Below are 25214 nucleotides of genomic sequence, written 5' to 3'. Positions count from 1 at the left end.
TGAGAGTGGGGTGTTAAAGTCTCCCACTATTATTGTGTGTGGAATCTAAGTCTCTTTGTAGGTCTCTAGGAACTCTGCAGACCAGAGCTGTTCCTATTCGGCCATCTTGCTAACTATTCTAATAAACACTTTTTTTTTTTAAATGAAAGAATAGAAGACCTGACCTGCATTTTATTTAGCTGCTATTATGTGATCTCCTTTGTAATAAATCATAGAGGGATCCACTTAGAACTTTAACTGGAACTCCAAACTACATTAAATGAACTTGGAGAAGGAAAGTAATGTGAAAAAAAAAATGGAAAAATAAACAGTGTCTCTTACAAGTCTTACAAGTCTCTTACCAGGGATTTATTTATTTATTTTTAACACATCCTGCTAGGGTTCTTTTCTCTACCAAAAGCCACCATGGCTTGGCAAGAGAAGGTTTACTGTGTCAAAAACTGAAATACAAAGGGCTAAAGATAAAGCTTTTGGATAAGTATTTCCATTTTGTAGTTCTTCAAAGAAAAAGAAAAAAAAAAAACTGATTTACTGATCTCAAAGTAAGCTTAGTGGTTCCCAGCAAATTGGTATTTACTCTCTTATTCAAAGAGTTAGAAAAAGTTATCATGCCTTCAAAATAATCTCTATCATGATAACATTTCTGTCTCGATGAAGCATAAAGAAGCTCCTCTAAGACTTAACTCAATGTTTCCCAAACTATTTTGATATTTTTCTGTTCTTTGAGATGCTATGTGTGTTTTCAAGGAGAGGCAGGAGGGGGTGGTTTCTGAAGGTAGTAATATCAGAAAGACTAGATCAAACATATTCAAACGTATTGCCCTCTCTCTTTCTTTCTTTTATTCTTTCTGAGATGGAGGTCTCGCTGTGTTGCCCAGGCTACTCTTGAACTCCTGGTCTTAAGTGACGCTCCTGACTCAGCTTTCCAAATCATTGGAACTATGGGTGTGAGCCACTGTACCCACGTTTAAACACATTTCTTAACAACAGGGTGAGCAAAGGCTTTAACATACTAACCTTCACTCTGCCTTTCCTTAAAGAAAGCATAAACCAAATATTTATTAGGAAGATAAATGATAGGATGTAAAGGAAGGAAATCAAATTAGAAAAACCTTTAGGGATCCATTACTAAGTCCACAATCATTGATTTCTAGACCTAGTCCTCAATCAGCAGGCTTTCAATTATGCTCTCTTTTATAGTTAAAATGTTGGAAAGGAGTGACAGAGTAAACTCACTCTTTAGTGACTAAACAGCTATGTGTTACTCACCCAGCCATCACTCAGAGCTTCCCTTTTAAAAAGGCAGGATCAATATCAGCAGGGGTCAGCCAAGTAAACTATAAGTACTCTTACTATTAGATTGGTGCAAAAGCAATTGTGGTGTTTGCAATTACTTTTAATAAAACCCTTACATTATAAAGATGCAATTAGCCCAGCTAACAGCCTATATTAGTGATTCTTTCTTATAGTGAGAGGTGGCCAGTGAGATGTAGTAGACATTATTGATATTTTTTCCAGGAGGCTGCCTCAGCTAGCAGTGAGTCCTTTACCTTTCTCCTTCCTTATTCTTGTTGGAATGTTGCTATGATAGTTAGAACTCTAGCAGCCGTCTTGGACCATTAGGAAACCTTGAAATAGAAAGCTATAGGCTGTCGGGCATGGTGGCTTTCACCTGTAACCCCAGCGCTTTGAGAGGCTGAGGTGGGCAAATCTCTTGAGCTCAGGAGTTTGAGACCAGCCTGGCCAATATGGTGAAATCCGTCTTCACACACAGAAATAAAACAAAATTTAGCCGGGCATAGTGGTGGGAGCCTGTAATCCCAGCTACTAAGGAGGCGGAGGCTGCAGTGAGCCAAGATCCTGCCATTGCATTCTAGCCTGGCCCCCCAAAAAAAAGAAAGAAAAAAAAAAGGCCATACGCTAAAGATGGCAAAGCAAAAACAATGAAGAAGCCGAAGTTCCTGCTGCTGACTGCAGCTTCTGTACAAATGTAAACTGTCCACTTTCAGGCCTCCTTAATCAGTGAGGAAATAAATATGTCTTGTTTTAGTCATAGTTATTTAGACTTTCCTGTCATAGACAGTTAAACATAATTCCTAACTGATAGCGCATCTAGTGAAAATTAATATTTTGGGTTTTTTTTGGTAGAGGTGAGGGGAAGTAATAATCATGCCATTTCTTTAAACATAAGGAGAGGGTGACAGAGCTTTACATTTCAACATTAAGTTGCAAGTTCACATCAAAGGCTCCTTTTAGACTGCTTAAAACAGGCCAATTCCATTTAATTCGAATCTCTTCATGGATTATATATTATTGTGGGGGGAAATCCCAGCTGTCATTTAGCTACAGCACAGCATGCTTTCTCATTACCAGCCTGCAGTTATCAGAAGAGCTTCCTCTCAAGGTTGTAATCATTATGAAAATGGCAATGGGGTACTCAGTCAAAAGATAGTAAAGTGTGCTTCAATTAAAACTTGATAGCAACACAGATCTTTCTTTTCTTTCTTGACTCATAAATAAAAGCTGTCTATACCAACACTTAAATACTCAATTAGGAACCAGCACTAAATAAGGTTTAGCAAGGGCTGTACTGGCAAACACAGCATGAGGTGGCCATTGAAGGAAAGCTGTACTCTCTTATTAGGGAGGAGATGGTCATACATGGGATATAACTTTGCTCTTCATGAGGACATGCCATCTTACCTAAAGACTTCAGAAAGATGTAACTCTCTCTTTAGGCTACACACAAGACATGTGACTAGCATGATATAATTACTTATAGATTATAAGTGATTGGTTGGTAAAACCACTTGTTGGGAAAGTGAATTTCTGTTCATAGAAACAACATCTTGTTGTGTCCACATGCAGGTATTTCTGTTACCTGGAGTTACAAGGAACAAACATAAAGGGTAGGTCTGGGTGTAGTGACAAGTGAAGAGATGAGTTTTAGCAGGTGGTTACACGAAAGAACAGTGAAGATTATTAGAGGCAAACTCATGAGTATTTAAAAATGAATCAAGGTTTGATTTCATTCGTTCTCACGCAGATGAATGACCATTGGCAGCCAAGCTAATAGAAAGCCTTTTTTGGAAATCATAACACTTTCAAATTAAAGGAAGACAATTGTAGATGTTTTTTTATAAGGATCTTCCTATGAAAAATAATACAAACTTCTTATAAATCACAATAAAACAACTATAAAGAAAAATCTTCAAAGCGAGTATTACAGAAACAAGAAAGATCTGATGCCCTTTCCCATCTCTCTCATTGTAAAATACTAAATCTTTACTACAAGATTCAGCGCCCAGCTTCCTCTGTGAATTCATCTCCTATAACTGTTCCCCACATTCCTCTCAGCCACACTCATCTCCAAGCTGTTCTTCAAATTTAGAAGGCATAATCTTGCTACAGAATCTTCTAATTGCTGTTCTCTCTGCTTTACAGCTTTTTGCCAGGAAAAATCACTAAGCTTATTTCCCACATTTCCTTCAAGTCTTTACTTAAAAGTTGCCCTTTCAATGTGGCTTTCCCTAGCCATTCTATCTAAAAATTCATCAGTCTCCCTTTCCCACTCCTTTTCTGTTTGTCTTTTGACATACTATAATTCTTACGTATTTATCTGGTATATTACCCATCTTCCAATATTATATTTCTGGGAGAACAGTGATTTATGTCTGTGTTGTTAAGTAGCATATTCCAATACCTACAATAGTACACGGCAATAGTATATGCTAAATTAATATATGTTAAATGAATGAGTGAATAAATGGATAAGTGATAATGAAAACAAAATAAAACAAAAAGCATGTTATAAAACTTGCCACTGATATCATTTGGTACATATTCTACCAAAAACATTCTAGGGACATGCAATGTATATGCGTGGTTTTGTGTGCATGCAGACATATGTGTATCTATATTTACAAGCATATATACACACATTTTATTTAATTATATATTTCTCACTGACCTAAATTTATATATAGTAGTCTGCCCTTATCCTCAGGAAATATGTTTCAAGACCTCCAGTGGATACCTGAAACTGAAGACTGTACTGACCTCTCTATATATATTGTATTTTTTTCTATACATTCATACCGTACAGTATAGATATGCTGGACGAAAGGGTAATTCATATGCTGGGTGGGACAAAGCAGGATGGTGCCACATTTCATCATGCTACTCAGAACGACATGCAATTTAAAACTTATAAATTGTTTATTTCTAGAATTTTCCATTTAATATTTTTGAACTGCAGTTGTCTGTGGATAACTGAAATCATGAAAAGTGAAGTCGTAGCTAAGGGAAGACTGCTGCTATATGTAGATTTAATATATTACTTAGGAGAAATAATTTGCTGCAAGTTTCTTTTTTTAACATTATGATTAGTCCACAGGAAACTTGCTATTTAATACCTATATACGTCTATTATTTGTTATAACAGTTCATGTTTTTCAACCAGGTACAACATCTCCTTTAAGTTAGTTCTAGATTTTTTGCTCTTCATTTCACATCTGCTTCACAATTATGTTTGTTAGTGTATCCGTAGATAAACTGATAGAAGTAAAATTACCAAGTCAATGGTGTATGCGGTTTTAACTTATCAAAAATGTTAAACATATACTAAAACAGAATGGTATAAAACCCACAAGTAATTAGCATTCTCTTTCAATTGTTATCAACAAACAGCAAGTATTGTTTCACCTATATTCCCATCCACTTCTTCCCTTCCCATTTTATTTTGAAGAATATCATTTTTATGATTAGCATTGCTTTTTACAAAGCAAATCATGCCGTTTCATCAATACATATTTCAATATAACTCTCTAAGAGATAATGACTTTTAATTTTAACCTAACTGTGATACAACTTGTACATATTAAAAAGTTCTTTTAAAAAATCCTCAAATATCTAGCTAGTCAGCGTGCATATTTTCAGTTGTCAGTTGTTTTATAGTTTGCTTGAATCAGGAACCAGATATAATGCCTCCTGGGCATCCTGTTATCCCTTTTTTTCTTAACGTTTTTTATTGTTGTTGAAGAAAACGTTGTTTGCTTTGTGGAGTTTATAACAATCTGGATTTTGCATCTTACCAGGTTTCACTTGCCGTGATTGTTTTCTGGTGAGAATCTTTTCCAGGTCATTTAGATGCCCATTGGCTTTATTCTCGTACCTCCTAGAGATGTTGTACAATGCAATAATATTGTTATTGGTGGTTTGTTCCATCTGCTTGTATTTTGGAGTCCATGCAGATACTTTATTATCCACTTTTGTTGTACTTGCTAGCTGTGAGGTTTTTTTTTTTGCTCTCCTACTTTCTGTGTCTCTTTTTACGATATGATTTTGGAAACTCCAACTTTATGCCACTACAATCATCTCCTCAGAATTTTCTAGAAGAGTGGTGTGTGGGTTCTCTTTTTTTTTTTTTTTTGAGGTGAGTCTCGCTCTTCCTCTCAGATTGGAGTGCAGTGGCACGATCTTGGTTCGCTGCAGCCTTTGCCTCCCAGGTTCAAGTGATGCTCCTGCCTCAGCCTCCCAAGTAGCTGGGATTACAGCAGCCACCACCTGCTAACGTTTTGTATTTTTAGTAGAGGCAGAGTTTCACCATGTTGGCCAGGTTGATCTGAAACTCCTGACCTCAAGTGATCCATGCACCTCACCTTGGACTCCCAAAGTGCTGGGATTACAGGTGTTAGCCACTGTGCCTGGCCTAGAGTGATGTGCGGATTCTTAATTATCATAGATAGTGACAAATGTCCCTTAATAAAGACTTGTTCATTGTATTCTCTCACACAGAATTTATAAAAGTTTGTTTCCCTGAAACCGGTTCAATTTCCCCATAGAACTTATATTTACAGATGGTTTTTGTTTTTATTGTTGTTTTTGTTTGAATAAACATAGAAATTTACCTTCCTGGTCTTAAAGCTTGAAACATGCATTTGTCTTATCTGAATTCCCTCCTCAGGAAACCAACTCTCAGGCTTCCCAGATAGTATTAAGGAACTGAAATGCCTCTTCCTTATCCCCTAATTCCTGCTTTTCTAACTGATCATCTGCTTCCTGTTGACCAACTCCTCTTCCTTCCCTCCCTAATTCCCATTTCCCTGCACATAGCTACATTCCTTCCTTACTGTGTAAACCTTCAATTACAGTCAGAGAACTGGGGAAATGGATTCAAGATTTATATTTCATCTCCTTAGCTGCAGCATCTCAATAAAGGCTTCTTCTCTGGTAATGGTAATATTCATTGTCTCAATTATTGGCTGGTCATGTGATGAGTATTAGAACCCCAACCAAACCCTGGTGTTTAGGTAACACCCGTGCATCATGACTCACATTCGATACCAACATTACTTTTCGTCTTTGGCAATCTAACCAATAAGCAATTATGTCGGTGCTTTACATGGACTTTCATAAATGCAACTTAAAAGAGAGGTAATCTGTCCTTTTTCCAGGATGTACTAGGCAATCTGGTATGTTTTCCTATGGATTTATGCTTTATATCCTTTGAACATATTTCTTACAGGTTAGTGGTCTTGTTTGTATTAATTTATTATTTTAACATGCTAACAAGTTTATTTTTGGAATTTTAACATGGTAATGTATATGTGTCATTAAGTATTCCATGTCTTTTGTTTTTTTGTAAATATCCTGTTATTTAAACATCCTGTTATCCAAATATCCTTTTTACCTAAATTATTTGAAATCCTATATTTACTACTCTGAAATTACCAAACTGTACTTAGATTGACTAATGGACATTCAATATTGAGTCACTGAACTGTGTGCCTATTCTTTTTCTATAAACGTTCATTTCAAATTGTTATGGTTATAATATTTTAATATCTATCAGGACTGATACGGTTTGGCTGTGTCCCCACCCAAATCTCAACTTGAACTGTATCTCCCAGAATTCCCATGTGTTGTGGGAGGGACCCAGGAGGAGGTAATTGAATCATGGGGACTGGTCTTTCCCATGCTCTTCTCATGATAGTGAATAAGTCTCATGAGAGCTGATGGGTTTATCAGAAGTTTCCGCTTTTGCTTCTTCCTCATTTTCTCTTGCCACCACCATGTAAGAAGTGCCTTTTACCTCCTGCCATGATTGTGAGGCCTCCCCAGCCATGTGGAACTGCAAGTCCAATTAAAAAACTTTTTCTTTCCAGTCTCCGGTATGTCTTTACCAGCAGCATGAAGACGGACTAACACAAGGACTATGTCCCTCTCAACAAACTTTCTTAATTTTTTCTTTTAACAAAATTAAATTCAGTTGTAATTTTCAGTGTCTAAGGGAGTAAGTGGCTTGCCTGAGGTCACATAGCTAGTGGTGGGTAGAAGCAGTATTTGAAATAAAAGAGTCCTGGCTCCAAAATCTGTACTCTATTTACATAGTTCTTATTTTTTAAAAATATGATTGTTTTCATAGAGCAAGAAAAACAAATCTGTTCTGTGTTCTGTGTGCCAGATTCTGTGCTAACTGCTAAGGCTACAAAGATAAATTATTTCTGGACTTGAGAGCTTATTGCCTAATATCCTATTGTTATCCTTTTTTATTTCCAATTTCCCTCCAGAAAATCATATATAAATCTTTATAAAGCCTTTAAACCCATAAAAGTAGTCATTTTTAATATCATAAATACATCAGTTGGGTAGAAAGACAGTTTCTAAAATAATTATTGTTTGGATTCATTTTTATGGAAGAAGAGAAGAATGCTTAAAAAAGAATAAAAGCAAGGCTTAGATTTGAAAGAACAAAGTAAGTACAATCTCTTCTACAAAACAGTTGTATTTGTAGTTTACACATAAATGTCTTAACGTCCCCTAATTCCTCTTTAGAGATTATTTGGTATACTGGAAAACGTGGCTCTTGTTTCAAGTCCTTGCTCCTTATATTAATTATTTGTTGCTACACAACAAACTATCCCTAAGCTTAGTGGCTTAAAACAAAAACATGCATTGTCTCATAGTTTGAGAATCTAGGTGAGGCTAGACTGAGTGTTCTGGTTCAAGTTGCAATCAAGGTGTGGTTTAGGACTGCAGATGTAGAAAGGTTCAACTGGAAAAAAAAGTCCCCGTCCAAGCCCATTCACATGGTTGTTGGCAAAATTCAGTGGTTCGTGGTTGTCATACTAAAGACGTCAGTTTCTCTGAGAGCCTCAGTTATTTACTGGCTATTGGTCAGAAGTTGCCCTCAATTTCTTGCCACTTGGGCCACTCTGTAGAGCAACTCACAGCATAACAGCTTGCCTCATCAGAGCAAACAAGCAAAAAGACAAGAGAGAGGTGTGCTAGCATGACGGCAATCACTAATCTAACCTTGGTGGTACCATCCCATCACCTTTGCTTTACTCAGTTCACTGGAAGTGGGTTACTAGGTTCATCCCAGATGCAAGTGGAGGGAATTAGAAAAATGCATGAATAACATGAGGGAAGAGTCATTACAGGCATCTTAGAAGTCTGCCTACAATTTTTCTCTCTGTACTGATTCTGCAACATTGGTTTATCTATGAAATAGAGGGTAGTCAAAGAAAATAAACATATTTATCAATTATTATCAATAAAAGTAAATCTAGGTATGCATGGGATGCATATATCAGTATTTTCTTTATTTTTACTATTACTGATAATATTTTTATTATTACTGATAATAGCTAACATTTATTAGATACTATATGCCAAATGTTAGGATAAATGGCATGCAAGTTTGATCTCATTTAGTATTCATATAAGATTCTTAGCATAATTCTAAGAGTTAGGTAATACTATTTTCCCTTGTTACATTTGAGGAAGCTGGGGCAAAGAAAATCTAAGTAAGTGTGCCAAATCATACAATTAGCAAAAACTAGTCAGCCTATCTCCAACTCTGTGATTGATACCACTACAGCATGAAAAAAAGTGTATATACATACAGGTATATATAAACACATATTTAAAAGACCTTTTCATACACAGTGTAAAACAGAATACACACACATACATACACACAGCCTTTGTCTAAATATTGTGAACTCGATACTCTCCAATTCACTTCTAGTAACAGATTTTGAGACCAAAATCATCTTCTAGGTAGGCCTTTTGGGTATCTGAAGAAAAAAAAGCTAACTATGAGTTAACATCCACATAAACATCATGCAGTTAGGCTATGCTGCACATAAATTTTATAAGCCTACAGCAGTTATTACTCTGAAGTGTGAAAAAGCCTGAACAGACACAAACTGTTTGCAGATAATTGTACTGACATTCCTACTTCATTACTTTTAATAGAACTGAATTTGCAGTGTTCATGCCAGGGTTCCTTCCTTCAGGAGGAAGACATATCATATGTCCTTTTCTCAGTTGAATAGAATGCTTTGGGCAAGAGGTCACTTTGTGGCATGAAGGACATATTCGCTTAACTAAGAGACTAGCTTTAATTAAAATAAAGGAAGTTTTAAAAGGGTTTTAGATTATTCTGTCCATCTAGCCTAGCTATAGGTAAAAATCATTAGATAATAAAAAGTCATCTTATAATGGAGCACTGTTTGCAAATTTGGTATTAATTCCATGTATTGTGTATCGAACATCTACTAGGTAAGGTATTTTCCCAAACTGAAGAGGAATAAAACATGGGACACACAGATGATAGATAGATATAGATAGATAGATAGATAGATAGATAGATAGATAGATAGATAGATATAGATAGATAATGTTGTCAAGAATTACTCTTGCATTCAATGAGTAATGAGATTAAGAAAATGTTAAAACAGGGCCGGGCGCGGTGGCTCACGCTTGTAATCCCAGCGCTTTGGGAGGCCGAGGCGGGCGGATCATGAGGTAAGGAGATCGAGACCACGGTGAAACCCTGTCTCTACTGAAAATACAAAAAATTAGCTGGGCGTGGTGGCGGGCGCCTGTAGTCCCAGCTACTCGGAGAGGCTGAGGCAGGAGAATGGTGTGAACCTGGGAGGCGGAGCTTGCAGTGAGCCGAGATTGTGCCACTGCACTCCAGCCTGGGCGACAGAGCGAGACTCCGTCTCAAAAAAAAAAAAAGAAAGAAAATGTTAAAACAATCAGTAGGAAACAAATTTAATTAATAAAACTAAATAGTTGAATATAACACTCAGGCTCCTGCACCTACTGGTTTCTACAGGCCCTGAAACCAGCCCATTTTCTGTACCATGACTCTTCAGTCAGTCATTCAAGTCAGTTCATTCAATGCACGTCTGTTGAAAGAAAATAGGTTGTTTTGACGGCTATTTCCTCACTCATTCAACTAGTGATTGCCTATACTCCCCCTTCTTACAGTCTTTTCCTGACTAATGCTACCCCATACATTATTTTTACATATTTAAAAATTATAAAATATGGCTGGGCACAGTGGCTCATGCCTGTAATCCCAGCACTTTGGGAGGCCGAGGTGGGAGGATCACCTGAGGTCAGGAGTTCGAGACCAGCCTGGCCAACATGGTGAAACCCCGTCTCTACTAAAAATATAAAAATTAGCTGGGCGTGGTGGCGGGTGCCTGTAATCCCAGCTATTCAGGGTGCTGAGGCAGGAGAATCGCTTGAAACCGGAAGGCAGAGGTTGCCGTGAACCGAGGTCTTGCCACTGCACTCCGGCCTGGACAACAAGAGCGAAATTCCATCTCAAAAAAAGAAAACAAAAGATAAAATATATCACACACTTGCATAAGAATCCCAAAATGTATAGTTTAAGGAATAATTGTAAAGCAATCGCACATTTATTTAATTTCATTTATTTATTTTTAAGTTCAGGGGCACATGTGCAGGTTTGTTACTTAGGTAAACTTGTTTCATGGGGGTTTGTTGTACAGAGTATTTCATCACCCAGGTATTAAGTCTAGTATCTATTAGCTATTTTTTTAAAAAATCTTCTCCCTTCTCCCACCCTTCACCCTGCTACAGGCCCCAGTGTGTGCTGTTCTCCTCCATGTATCCATGTGTTCTCATCATTTAGATCTCACTAAATGAGAACATGCGGTATTTGGTTTTCTATTCATGTGTTAGTTTGCTAAGGATAAGGCCTCCAGCTCCACCCATGTCCCTGCAAAGACATGATCTTATTCTTTTCTATGGCTGCATAGTATTCCATGGTATATAGGTTCCACATTTTCTTTATCCAGCCTATCATTGTTGGGCATTTAGGTTGATTCCATGTCTTTGTTATTGTGAATAGTGTTGCAGTGAACATACACATGCATGTGTCTTTTTTTTTTATGAGGCATTTTATTTGTAAATATATGTATTACATCCCTAGAGAAAGAATCCCAGGATTTTCCCTCCTGTGTGTTTTCGTCTTGCTTCTTCATGGTCAGTGATGCCAGCTGAGGTTGTCGGTATAATGAAACCAAATGGGTGGGATGGAAGCAGATTATTCTGCCATTTTTCTAGATCTTTGAGTCGCACATGAAATCTGGGGCTGATCACTCCACATTTGTTTAGCCTGTCTGGAGGTACACAACAGTTTTCCCAGCTCTGTGATCATCAATGATTTCAAATTTGCCAATGTAACCATGCTTCATCATCACAGTGAGAAACCGGACCATGACTTCGGAGCACGGCCTAATAAGCACCTGGCGTTTGCCTCTCTTCTGCATTGTTGATCCTCTTGAGAGCATCAGCCAGGACATTCGTGTGCACCGTTGTGGCGGCGCAGAAAGATGGTGGAAAGAGGACGAGCCTGTGTCTTTATAATAGAATGATTTCTGTTTCTTTGGGTATATGCCCTGTAATGGGATTGCTGGGTCAAATGGTATTTCTGTCTTTAGGTCTTTGGGGAATCACTACATTGTCTTCCACAATGGTTGAACTAACTTACACTCCCACAAACAATGTATCAGCATTCTTTTCTCCATAACCTTGCCAGCATCTGTTACTTTTTTGACTTTACAATATTGCCATTCTGACTGGTGTGAGATGGTATCTCATTGTGGTTTTGATTGGCATTTCTCTAATGATCAGTGACGTTGAGCTTTTTTTCATATGATTGTTGGTCACATATATGTTTTATTTTGAAAAGTGTCTGTTCATGTCCTTTGTCCACTTTTTTAATGGTGTTGTTTTTTTCTTGTAAATTTGTTTAAGTTACTTATAGATGCTGCATATGGACCTTTGCCAGATGCATAGTTTGCAAAAATTCTCTCCCATTCCGTAGGTTGTCTGCACTCTTTTTTTTTTCTTTTTTTGCTGTGCAGAAGCTCTTTAGTTTAATTAGATCCCATTTGTCAATTTTTGCTTTGTTGCAATTGCTTTTGGCATCTTTGTCAACTGCAAACAGGGATAGTTTGACTTCCACACTTCCTATTTGGGTGCTCTTTATTTCTTTCGTTTGCCTGATTGCCCTGGCCAGAACTTCCAATACTATGTTGAATCAGAGTGGTGAGAGAGGATATTTTTGTCTTGTGCCAGTTTTCAAGGGGTATGCTTCCAGCTTTTGCCCATTCAGTATGATGTTGGCTGTGGGGTTGTCATATATGGCTCTTATTATTTTGAGGTATGTTTCTTCAATACCTAGTTTATTGAGAGTTTTTAGTTCACAATGGATGTCAAATTTTATCAAAAGCCTTTTCTGCATCTATTGAGATCATCAGATGGTTTTTATCTTTAGTTCTGCTTATGTGATGAATCAGATTTATTAATTTACATATGTTGTACCAACCTTGCATCCCAGGGATAAAGCCTACTTGATGGTGGTAGGCAAGCTTTTTGATGTGCTGCTGGATTCAGGCAAACACACATGTAAACAATATCCAAGTTAAGAATCAGAAACTCGCCAGTTAACTCACAGACCTATTGTATGTTTCTTCTTGCTTTTACCCTTTCCTTTCAACTCTTGTTTTTTTTTTTTTTTGCAGCATTATTATCTGTTTGCAAATATTTAAAATTATAATATTGTTTTTTTCTTTTTTTGAGTGGCATTAAAGTGAAATTATGTTGAATCCTTTGTTGACTTTTTTTTTTGCTAAATTTCATGTTTATGAAAGCCATTTTATTGATGTGAATATCTATAGCTAATTTTTATTGTTGGAGAGCATTCCAGTTTGTCAACATATTACCATTTATTTATTCACTCTACTGTTAATGGATATTTGGATTATTTCCAGTTTGGGGCTATAACATCAACAATGCTACGAACATTATAGTACATATTTTTTAATGTACTTTTACAAAAATATCTAGGCCTTATTTATTTTAATTAGATAATGTCAAATTATTTTCAATATTACTGAATAATTTTAAACTATTTTCAAAAGTGAATGTATGTGCGGTGTATGAGTTTCTGTTGTCCCATATCCTCACCAACACTAGTATTTTCTTATTCTTATTCTTATTAATTTTAGTTAGCTTGGTAACCATGTACTGCTTTCTCATGTTATTTTTAATTTGTATTATTTTATTGGTAGTTAAGTTGAGTATATTTACATATGGCTATTGAGTCATTTGGATATCCATTTACATCAAATAGTTATTTTAGTCTTGGGACCATTTTATTTGTGTTCACTTTCTTTTTCTAATTTATAGGAATTTTTTATATATTCAGGATCTGAGTTCTTAAATATATGTGTTGAAAATATCTTGTGTCATTTTGTAACTGTGTTTTATTTAGTTTACAATGACTTGATGAACAGACCTTCTATATTTTAATAGTCACATACACTGTTTTCTTTGCTTATGTATTATACACATATAGCTAAGATGACAATACTCTCCAAACTGATCTAAAGATTCAATTAAATTTCTATCAAAATCCCAGTGATTTGTTTCACAGATTTTAACAAGCTGTTTCTAATATTCACATGGAAATGTTTAGTTTTCCAACCAAAACAAATTTTGAAAAGAACAAAATTGAAGAACTCACACTTCCCAATTTTAAAACTTTCTACAAGAATAGTTATCAATATAATGTGATAGTACCATAAGGATTGACATACAGATCAGTACAACAGAATTGAAATTCCAGGAATAAATTTTTGCATTTCCAGTCAATTGGTTTTGACTAGGGTGTCAAGCCAATTTAACGAGCATAGAATAGTTTCTGTGAATCGTTCTAGTACAAGTGAATGGGATATCCACATGGAAAAGAAATTTATTTCTCTATCTCACCTCATGTATAAAAACTAACTAAAAAAGGCCCAAAGATCTAAATTTAAGAGACAAATATATAAAACTCTTAGGAGAAAACATGAGTAAATTTTCATGACTTTGGATTAGTCAACAGTTTCTCAGTTATGATGCCCTAAGTATAAACAACAAAAGAACAAAACACATAACAGTCATCAAAAATAAAAATGCTTGTGATTTAACGTGATTTAATGCACACCATAAAGAGGTGAAGGACCACCACAAAATGGAGAAAATACTTGCAAATTATAAGGGATTTGTATCTTGAATATATATAAAAAACTCTTACAACTAAGCTAGAAAACATTGAACAACCTGATAGAATAATGGATTAAAAAACTGAATAGATATTTCTCCAAATATGGCATACAAGTGGCAAATCAGCTGATGAAAAGATTATTAATCTCACTACCCATTAGGGAAATGCAAATTAAAACCACCGTGTGATACCACTTCACACTCACTAGAATCACTAAAACAAAAAAGACAGACAATAATAAGTTCTGTCAAGGATGTAGAGAAATTGGAACTATCCAATCTTGCCTGTGGGATTGTAAAAGGTACAGGCACTGTAGAAGACAGTTTGGCAATTGCTCAAAGGGTTAAACATAAAGCTAATATATGATGGGAGAATTCTTTTCCTAAGTGTGTCCCTTAAATGCTGAAAAGGGACTGACGACTGAAAATATATCCACATGTTTTCAGAAATCATATCCAAATATGATGACTGAAAACATATCCACACAAAAACTTGCACCAAAATGTTCACAGATGCCTTATTCATAATAGTCAAAATTAAAAAAAAAAACCCAAGGGTCTATTAACTGATAAATGGACTAACAAAATGTGGTGTATTCTTTATTCAGCCATGAAAAAAAATGAAGTAATGATACAAGCTACAACATGGATGAATCTCAAAGATATTGTGCTATGTGAAGGAAAACAGTCACAAAAGACTGCATATTATATAATCCCATATATATAAAACGTCCAGAGTAGGTAAATCCGTAGAAAGAGAAACTCAATTAGTGGTTGCCAAAGGCTGGGGAAGGAGTTCAGTTGAGAGTAACTGCTAATGTGTGTGGAGTTTCTTTTGGGAGTGATAAAAATGTTTTTGAAATTAGATAGTTGTTATGTTTGCATAATTCTATGAACATTAAAAACCTCTGGACAGTACACTTTAGATAGGAGATTTTTATTTTATGTGAATTATGTCTCAATAGAGGCATTGTAAGGAAATTTTACTTGCTTCATTGTGGATTTGTGTATTTTTTTCTTGGTTTGTTATTATCTGAATACCTTTTTAAAATTAAAATGATTATGTTTTATCGTTATGAAATCACTATCTTTACCTGTACTTTTTGACTTAAAGTCAGCTTTGTCTAATATTTATACAGTTATACCAGCTTTCTTTGATAATAATTTGGTTATAACTTTTTAAAAATTTGTTACTTTCAACTTTCTTATTTTCCAATTTTAGATGTTTCTCTCACATGCAGCAAGGCCCTTGGAAGGGCCTTAGCAATATAGTCACTAACCATATGTTTTGGTTAACTATGCAATAGAAGGCATCTTGACTGCAATTGATTAAGTTTGCTGCTTTTTCCCATTCAGTTTTTTCTTGGTCATACTTCCCTACCTGATAAATGCAATGAAATGGCCATTGGAATTTTGGGGGTTAAGCTAAAGTGTTAAGTAGGTGTAGAGGAATATGTTTGTGTGGCTTCTAGAGTCACTTTTCTGGATACTTGGTTATTGTGTGCCATATTGGTGTAGGAAAGCCTCCCAGGAATCCTCCTGCTATGCATTGTGCTGACTCAGCTGGCATCATCTCACAAGACTTATGACCTGAGGTTGCCCTGCTGTAAGAACTTGTTCTACAGTACCTGGCACCAAAACCACGTGTGAGTGGAGAGGAAATAAGTTTGGAAATGGAATGCAGAAATAAAATTTGAATTATATGAATGTAAAATTCTTCCAATCAAAGATGTTTAAAATTGCAAGGAAAGGATTTGGTTCTTTTTTTTTTGAGATGTAGTCTCACTCTGTCGCTGCAACCTCCTCCTCCTGGGTTCAAGCGATTCTTCTGCCTCAGCCTACCGAGTAGCTGGGACTACAGGCACACGCCACCATGCTCAGCTAATTTTTTTTTTTTTTTTTGTATTTTAGTAGAGATGGGGTTTCACCATATTGGCCAGGCTGGTCTCAAACTCCTGACCTTGTGATCGGCCCACCTCAGCCTCCCAAAGTGCTGGGATTACAGGTGTGAGCCACTGTGCCCAGCCGGATTTGTTTCTTTTTGATGCTTAGTCAAAACAGAAGTTTCCTGTCATCAGGTATACACTCAGTGATTCACATATACAATTATAAATATGCAATTGTTAAAAGTATTTTACACAATAGAATCTTTTAGACGGTCTATGCATTCTACGGCATAAATCTTTAGGCATTCTACAAATAAATACATCAGTGTCTTCAAGTCTCATGTTTTATGCACCTTAACATATGGGAATATATCTTGTTATATCTGATGTGTCATGTTCGATAAGTCCCAGATGCCATTGCTCATATACAAATGATGTATATTTCCTACTAATGTGGCCCCAAATACTAACTTTGATGAATATAACATAAAATACACCACATGAGGAGGCTATCAACAATAATCTAGTTAATGAGTTCATAATTCTTTAATATAGTTCCCTGCACAAGAAAACTTTAAATGCTCTAAAATCTCACAACTTACATAGAAAATAAACATAGAGAGGTTTCCCCAAATTTGACAAAAATCTTTAAAAAATCAATGTGGTATTACTAATAACTAGTCATAAAGCTGAAATATTTCTATACTATCAATATTAAAACCAAGTTATAATGATCCTTAAATAATTGGAATTATCTTTCTAATCTGTTCGCCAAAATTTTCAAAGTTGTTGTTATAAAATTAAAAAGTATGCAGCCAAAGTATATAAGAAAATAGTATTATATATATATGATCAAAAGGAAAATTTTTTAAGGTTTTTATTTTGGCCTATGTCACTTGTGGTATTGTCAGCTTTTTAAAAACTGTAATTTGGTTTGATTTCTTTTTCTCATTCCAAATAAATATTATAAAGTGCAAATAATTTGTTGCTAGCTATTTTTTTAAATTTATTTTTCTTAGAGAATGAATCACCAAATTAAATAAACCTCTGGCTTCACATAAAACTTAGATTGACATATCTCCTCCCCTTGAAGTGGTCACTCATTTTAATTTTTGTTATTAAGTACATGTAAACTGGTACTTTACTGTGTTCATGTTTTGTATTTCTGGAATCACTACTAATATTTTTATGGGTCATATACATTTTCTTTTCTGTGAAAAGTCTCTATGCCTTTCAACATATTTTCTATCTTTTTTTTTTTTCTGAGACTGAGTCTCACTCTGTCACCCAGGCTGGAGTGCAGTGGCACGATCTCGGCTCACTGCAAGCTCTGCCTCCCGGGTTCACACCATTCTCCTGCCTCAGCCTCTCCGAGTAGCTGGGACTACAGGTGCCCGCCACCACGCCCGGCTAATTTTTTGTATTTTTAGTAGAGACGGGGTTTCACCGTGGTCTCAATCTCCTGACCTCGTGATCCGCCCACCTCGGCCTCCCAAAGTGCTGGGATTACAAGCCTGAGCCACCACGCCCGGTCGTTTTCTATCTTTTAAAAGTTTTTCATACTGAGTTGTGAAAAGTTTTTATTCTTAAATAACATCTCAATATTTTGTTGGTTATCTGTATCACAAATATTTTCTCCCAGTTCATAATATTTTCACTTGTTTTAATATATCTTTTGATTTATAACAATTTTCACTTTTGATACAGTCAAATTTATAGGTCTTCTTATTTATGGTCAACTCTTTTTTTAAAAAAATGTATTTTATTTTATTTTTTATTTTTTTCCATGGAGTACAGTGGAAGCAGGTTTATTAAGAAGGCAAAGGAATAAAAGAATGGCTACTCCATAGGCAGAACAGCCTTAAAAAATATTTTAAATAAACCTTTTCATCCCACTAAACCTAAACACGTTCCAAATGAGTTATTTCAAGTAGGTATTTAAACATTTCACTTTTGACATTTATCTTTCATTTTCTGCAGTTTGTGTTTATATAGTGTGAAGTGGCTTCAATTTTTTCTTCTTTCCATATGGATAGTCATTTATTCTCCAATCATCCCTTTCCCTACTGATCTAAAATGTCACTTCTGTCAAAAATCAACATGTGTGGATACGTTTCTGAGTTCTCTGTTCTATTTTGGGTGGAACACTGTTTATCTCCACACTATTGTCATTTATTATAGTTCTATACTATCATACTTACTATAGCTTTATAATAATTACCATTAGCTAGTTGAGCAATTTTTTCTCTCTGTTCTTTCTGGTTATTATTGGCCCTTTACTTTCTATATAAAATTTAAAATCATCTTATCATCAGATCATGAATAACCTTGTTATACATTAGAACTGTATTGGAGATGATTATTAGCAAAAGATATACTATTTTCAAATCTACATCCTCGTAGGCATGAACATGGTACATCATCCCATATATTGAAGTGGTCTTTGATATCCTTTACTGAAGCAATTTCCCTTTAGTAGTTTTGAATATTTGAAAAGATATTTGATATTCTGTGATAATATTGTAAATTATCATCTCTCTTTAATTGTATTATTAGGATGTTTGTTACTGGTAATTAGAAATGCAACTGACAAACTTCATATTAATATTTAATTAAATGTTAATTTATATACAACCATTTACTAATTTGTAGTAATTTAAAGACTTCATTTTTTATGTAAATGATTACATCTTTCCTAATTTGCATCTTTATGTCTCCATTTTTTTCTTGTCTTATTGCACTTGCTAAGACTTCTAATACAATGTTGCATAAGAGTACTGATATTGTGCATCCTTGTCTTAGTCCTGCTTATAAAGGAAACTCTTTAAATCTTTCCCCTTTCAGGAAAATATTTACCCTGTGTATATCATTTTTATAAGGTTAAAGATATTCTTTCCTATTTCTTATTTCCTAATAATATGTATATTAAATTTTATTAAATATTTCTCTTCAACCTAAGTAAATTATCGTCTTTCCTCTCTTTTAATATGTTAATTTGTCAAACTGAATGTATGAAATTGAAAATATTGATCTGTTTTCATATAACCAGAATATAATGTTGGCCAAGGTATATTTTTTGAAAAATACATTAGGATTCAATTTGCTATTATAATATTTTGTTTAGGATATTACATCCACATTTATGAGTGAAATGTTTACATTATTTGCCTTTATTATGATATATATATATATTTTTTTATTTTAATATCAGGTGTTTCCAGAAGTAGTAGAATTAGTTTGAAAGATTTCCTCTTTTTTATTGGCCGTAAGATTTGGCCTGATCTGTTATTTGAAATTGTCTTGCATTTCTATTGCTAAAAGATTAGGTGTTCATCTTTCAATACTTTGAACATAATCTGCCTTTTTTTCCTCACATTTTTAAACATATCTTTATTCGATGTTCTGCAGACGTTTCTGGATGTGGATTTCTTTTGACTTGTTCTACAAATAATATATTGGACTTTTTGAATTTTTGGTTTGATATCTTTTATTAGTTAGAGAATATTCTCAGCCATTCTCTTTTGGCTAATTCATTCTTTTCTCTCTATCTGGTTCACTAATTAGGAGTATATTAGACTTTCTTAGTTAATTTTACCATTTCCTAACCTATTTTTCATAGTTTCCACATGTTTTTTCTCTATGTTCTATACTCTGTTTAATTTCTTCTCACCTGTCCTCCATCTTGCTAATTCTCTCTGTTGTTTTCAATATAATGATATAGCCATTCATTGAGTTTCTCATTCAATTTTTATATTTTTAGTTTCTGTGAGTTCTCTATTTTCAAAGCTCCTTTACTTTTCCTTATAGCTTCCAGATCCCTGGAGATAGAGTTCACCTTGTGTTTTGTTTTTCAAATTCTAACCAGCATAATTACTTTTTATTCTAATAATGTGATTATATGATGAATTTATGGTCTATTTCTGTTGTTTGATTTTTGATTTTTTTAAGTGGGGGGTGGACTGATTCTTACACATAGTGTATTATCTCCTTGAGTATTTAAAAATTTTTTTCTTTCTTAGAATTGCTCATGGTTTGAGGAGAAAATATTGACGAGAATTCTTTGAGTTCTAAGATGAAGATGTGCTCCTCTAGAGATTTTTGTTTGCCTTTTTAAGATGTTTGAAAGTACTACCGATCTCCAACAACTTTACTGTAAATTTATGACTCATTTTTATGGGTTACCTGTACAATACGAATTTTTGACTACAAATTCACCTGAGGACCAGCCTGTAGTTACTGCTTTGCAAAGCCAATTTTATAATATACACTTGCTTTTGGAATTTAATGTTGGTGATTTATTCAAAAAATGTAATTGGTCGTGTTTAAGATTAACAAACCAACTTCGAGCTTGCATTGCAATTAGTCTAAGTACTTGAGGAATATGAGATCTGCTATTTTCTTTAGATCTTAGTTTCTGTGATAGCTTTATAACACCTGTGTAACTGAAATGATCTGATTGCTACAAATGTATTAATTCATTTTAGGATTTAAGGTTAGATGGGTTTATTAGCTATTTTGTTATAAAATTCATCATTGGATTTTTACAAGAAGCTGATTTGGCTGGAGCCCAAAAACTGGAGATATTTTTATGGTATTGCTTATTTGTAAACATTTTGCTTAATGAGCCTAAACTTTGAAGCAGTAAAAAAATGAATAGATACTGTGAATAACAATTTAAGCACCAGAGTAGTTTTAAATACCTTTATTTAAAGGAGAATACCATTCTGGTGCCTTCCTTAGCAATTCACCAGTATATTTAATGTAAGGTTTTTCATCCTTCTAATTAACTACTGAGCTTCTAAAAGAAAAAAATGCATACATTTTTAAAAAGTCTGCTTAGCTTATGGAAATATAATATTCACTCTAAAGTGGCACTTAATAGATTTTTCTATCATTGCACATCTGTAAGTTCAATGGTCATTATCTTTATTTATTTAGCACCAAATTCTAAAGTAACAGATGTGCTGAAATAAATTTGATGCAAAAATTCTTCACAAAAATTTGCACATGTGTAATATACATTATGACATACATACGTTTTCCCTCAGCACAGATTTTTAGCACTTCACATAAATGAGGCTGTGATTATGGATCCCAATCTTATGTGCTTTTAGCTGTACAGAGATAAAATACATTACACTTTAGAGCATAAAGTTAGTACTCCTTAGGTTGTATGAAATAGAAACCCACTCAGCTTGAGTAAAAAGGTAATTTATTAGGACAGCAATACACCTGGGCCTCAGGAACAGAATTAGAATGGCAGCACACTAAAGAATCCATTACATTTTTCTCTTGGTGCCTATCATGTCTACTTCTCTCTGTATGTCATGCTTTATTTTTCTCCTTGGTCGCAGAATAGTTTTTTCTTGTTCAGTCTCATAGGTAGAAAACTACCAACACGTGCTATGGAATTTATGTAAAGGCATGAAGTAATTGAGAAATACTGAATTGACTTTATCTGAATCTCAGTTCCCAGTATTTGAAAAGAGGATAGACTGGTTGAGTTTAGGGCTCATCCCTGTGGTATAAGTGATGAGCAAGTGTGAATGTGGTGGCTGCTACGTTACCAGTGTTGATGAAAGGAGAAGGGAATGTTTCCAGAATATAGATGCTGGAAAAAAATTTACTAATTGTCTGTGTATGGCCAGAGGCTGCATTTGTGGCCTATGGAATACTATAAATATTACCAGGAAGCCTGTTAGACATTTAGACTCTTCAACCTGCCCTACCCCTTATGAATTAGGATTTGCATTTATCAAGATTCTCAAGTGATTTGTATCACATTAAAAATTAAAAACATGGTTCTGGTCTGTTAAAAAGTCAGTATCCAGGTGTGTGAAAAATTGGTTTTATTTCAAGGTACATTTTACTCCTAACCAGACTTAACATTTAGCTTTCTGAGTTAAACCTTTGCATCCTGGAAGAATCCCTATCAACTGTTTTATAAATATATTTTAAAAATTATAATATAAAGGGATTCTTTTTTTTTTTTTTTTTTTTTTTGCTGGTTTTCTAATTTTATTATTTTTCCCAACATTTATTCACTGGTACTCTGAAGGGTAGACCTTTTTTCATCAATGGAACATTTCCTTGTGAAATGTCAAGATATATACTTGTATATTCCTAAGCACAAATTTTCTGTGTTAGGAATTAGAAGATCACACCCAGTGGTAATATCAATGGGTTGTTGTTGCTTACTTTTTAAAATCTGTATTCGACTATTAATAGGAACCCATGGATTTTTATATACTCAGTGTGTTTAATTATATTATAGTCATCTTTTTGATGTCTGAGTTGTTCCAGTTTTGTCCAATGGAAGTTCCTTCAAACTGGCTGACCTGTTTTCTTGACATGACTCTATTAGTCTTTGAACAGTACCTTGTTTTATGAAAACAATGAGATACTCACACTTCCTTTGTATTTTCCATAACTCAGGCCTGGAACTGGTCACTTCTCCAAGAAGCTCTATTTCTTTTGAGTGGGAAATGATTTTTAGAAACTACAATCTGTGCATTGAGGATGCTCATTGCTACAGGGCTATTATTAGGCGCTTTCATTTGCTAGAGCTGGGACATATATATTAGTAAATCATTAGTTAAAATTGACAGTTCTAGTTCAAATATTTTTTCTAGTTCAAATTTAATATTATTGTTTTAATTCAGCTACTTTTACTTGCTTTTTATACATTAAAATCTTAGTTCTTTTTTTTTTTTTTTTGAGATGGAGTCTCGTCCTTTTTTTCTTTTTTTTTTCTGGTGTCTTTTTTTTTTTTTTTTTTTATTATACTTTAGGGTTTTAGGGTACATGCGCACAATGTGCAGGTTTGTTACATATGTATCCATGTGCCATGTTGATTTCCTGCACCCATTAACTCGTCATTTAGCATTAGGTGTATCTCCTAATGCTGTCCCTCCCCCCTCCCCCCACCCCACAACAGTCCCAGGAGCGTGATGTTCCCCTTCCTGTGTCCATGAGTTCTCATTGTTCAATTCCCACCTATGAGTGAGAACCTGCGGTGTTTGGTTTTTTGTCCTTGCGATAGTTTACTGAGAATGATGTTTTCCAGTTTCATCCATGTCCCTACAAAGGACACGAACTCATCATTTTTTATGGCTGCATAGTATTCCATGGTGTATATGTGCCACATTTTCTTAATCCAGTCTATCGTTGTTGGACATTTGGGTTGGTTCCAACTCTTTGCTATTGTGAATAGTCCCGCAATAAACATACGTGTGCATGTGTCTTTATAGCAGCATGATTTATAGTCCTTTGGATATATACCCAGTAATGGGATGGCTGGGTCAAATGGTATTTCTAGTTCTAGATCCCTGAGGAATCGCCACACTGACTTCCACAATGGTTGAACTAATTTACAGTCCCACCAACAGTGTAAAAGTGTTCCTATTTCTCCACATCCTCTCCAGCACCTGTTGTTTCCTGATTTTTTAATGATGGCCATTCTAACTGGTGTGAGATGGTATCTCACTGTGGTTTTGATTTGCATTTCTCTGATGGCCAGTGATGAGGAGCATTTCTTCATGTGTTTTTTGGCTGCATAAATGTCTTCTTTTGAGAAGTGTCTGTTCATGTCCTCTGCCCACTTTTTGATGGGGTTGTTTGTTTTTTTCTTGTAAATTTGTTTGAGTTCATTGTAGATTCTGGATATTAGCCCTTTGTCAGATGAGTAGGTTGCAAAAATTTTCTCCCATTGTGTAGGTTGCCTGTTCACTCTGATGATAGTTTCTTTTGCTGTGCAGAAGCTCTTTAGTTTAATGAGATCCCATTTGTCGATTTTGGCTTTTGTTTCCATTGCTTTTGGTGTTTTAGACATGAAGTCCTTGCCCACGCCTATGTCCTGAATGGTATTGCCTAGGTTTTCTTGTAGGATTTTAATGGTTTTAGGCCTAACATATAAGTCTTTAATCCATCTTGAATTAATTTTTGTATAAGGTGTAAGGAAGGGATCCAGTTGCAGCTTTCTACATATGGCTAGCCAGTTTTCCCAGCACCATTTATTAAATAGGGAATCCTTTCCCCATTTCTTGTTTTTGTCAGGTTTGTCAAAGATCAGATAGTTGTAGCTATGCGGCATCATTTCTGAGGGCTCTGTTCTGTTCCATTGATCTATGTCTCTGTTGTGGTACCAGTACCATGCTGTTTTGGTTACTGTAGCCTTGTAGTATAGTTTAAAGTCAGGTAGTGTGATGCCTCCAGCTTTGTTCTTTTGGCTTAGGATTGACTTGGCGATGCAGGCTCTTTTTTGGTTCCATATGAACTTTAAAGTAGTTTTTTCCAATTCTGTGAAGAAAGTCATTGGTAGCTTGATGGGGATGGCATTGAATCTATAAATTACCTTGGGCAGTATGGCCATTTTCACGATATTGATTCTTCCAACCCATGAGCATGGAATGTTCTTCCATTTGTTTGTATCCTCTTTTATTTCATTGAGCAGTGGTTTGTATTTCTCCTTGAAGAGGTCCTTCACATCCCTTGTAAGTTGGATTCCTAGGTATTTTATTCTCTTTGAAGCAATTGTGAATGGGAGTTCACTCATGATTTGGCTCTCTGTTTGTCTGTTATTGGTGTACAAGAATGCTTGTGAGTTTTGTACATTAATTTTGTATCCTGAGACTTTGCTGAAGTTGCTAATCAGCTTAAGGAGATTTTGGGCTGAGACAGTGGGGTTTTCTAGATATACAATCATGTCATCTGCAAACAGGGACAATTTGACTTCCTCTTTTCCTAATTGAATACCCTTTATTTCCTTCTCCTGCCCGATTGCTCTGGCCAGAACTTCCAGCACTATGTTGAATAGGAGTGGTGAGAGAGGGCATCCCTGTCTTGTGCCAGTTTTCAGAGGGAATGCTTCCAGTTTTTGCCCATTCAGTATGATATTGGCTGTGGGTTTGTTGTAGATAGCTCTTATTATTTTGAGATACGTCCCAT

General features: G+C 35.1%; 1 pseudogene; it reads right to left on the bottom strand.

The window, feature by feature from the left end:
* Positions 1–11226: 11226 nt before the first annotated feature.
* LOC129491629 (small ribosomal subunit protein uS8-like) lies at positions 11227–19949 on the bottom strand (annotated as a pseudogene).
* Positions 19950–25214: the final 5265 nt, after the last annotated feature.

The sequence above is a fragment of the Symphalangus syndactylus genome, chromosome 10 (assembly GCF_028878055.3).
Source record: "Symphalangus syndactylus isolate Jambi chromosome 10, NHGRI_mSymSyn1-v2.1_pri, whole genome shotgun sequence".
Taxonomy (NCBI): Eukaryota; Metazoa; Chordata; class Mammalia; order Primates; family Hylobatidae; genus Symphalangus; species Symphalangus syndactylus.
This window is presented reverse-complemented; position numbering and strand designations above follow the sequence as displayed.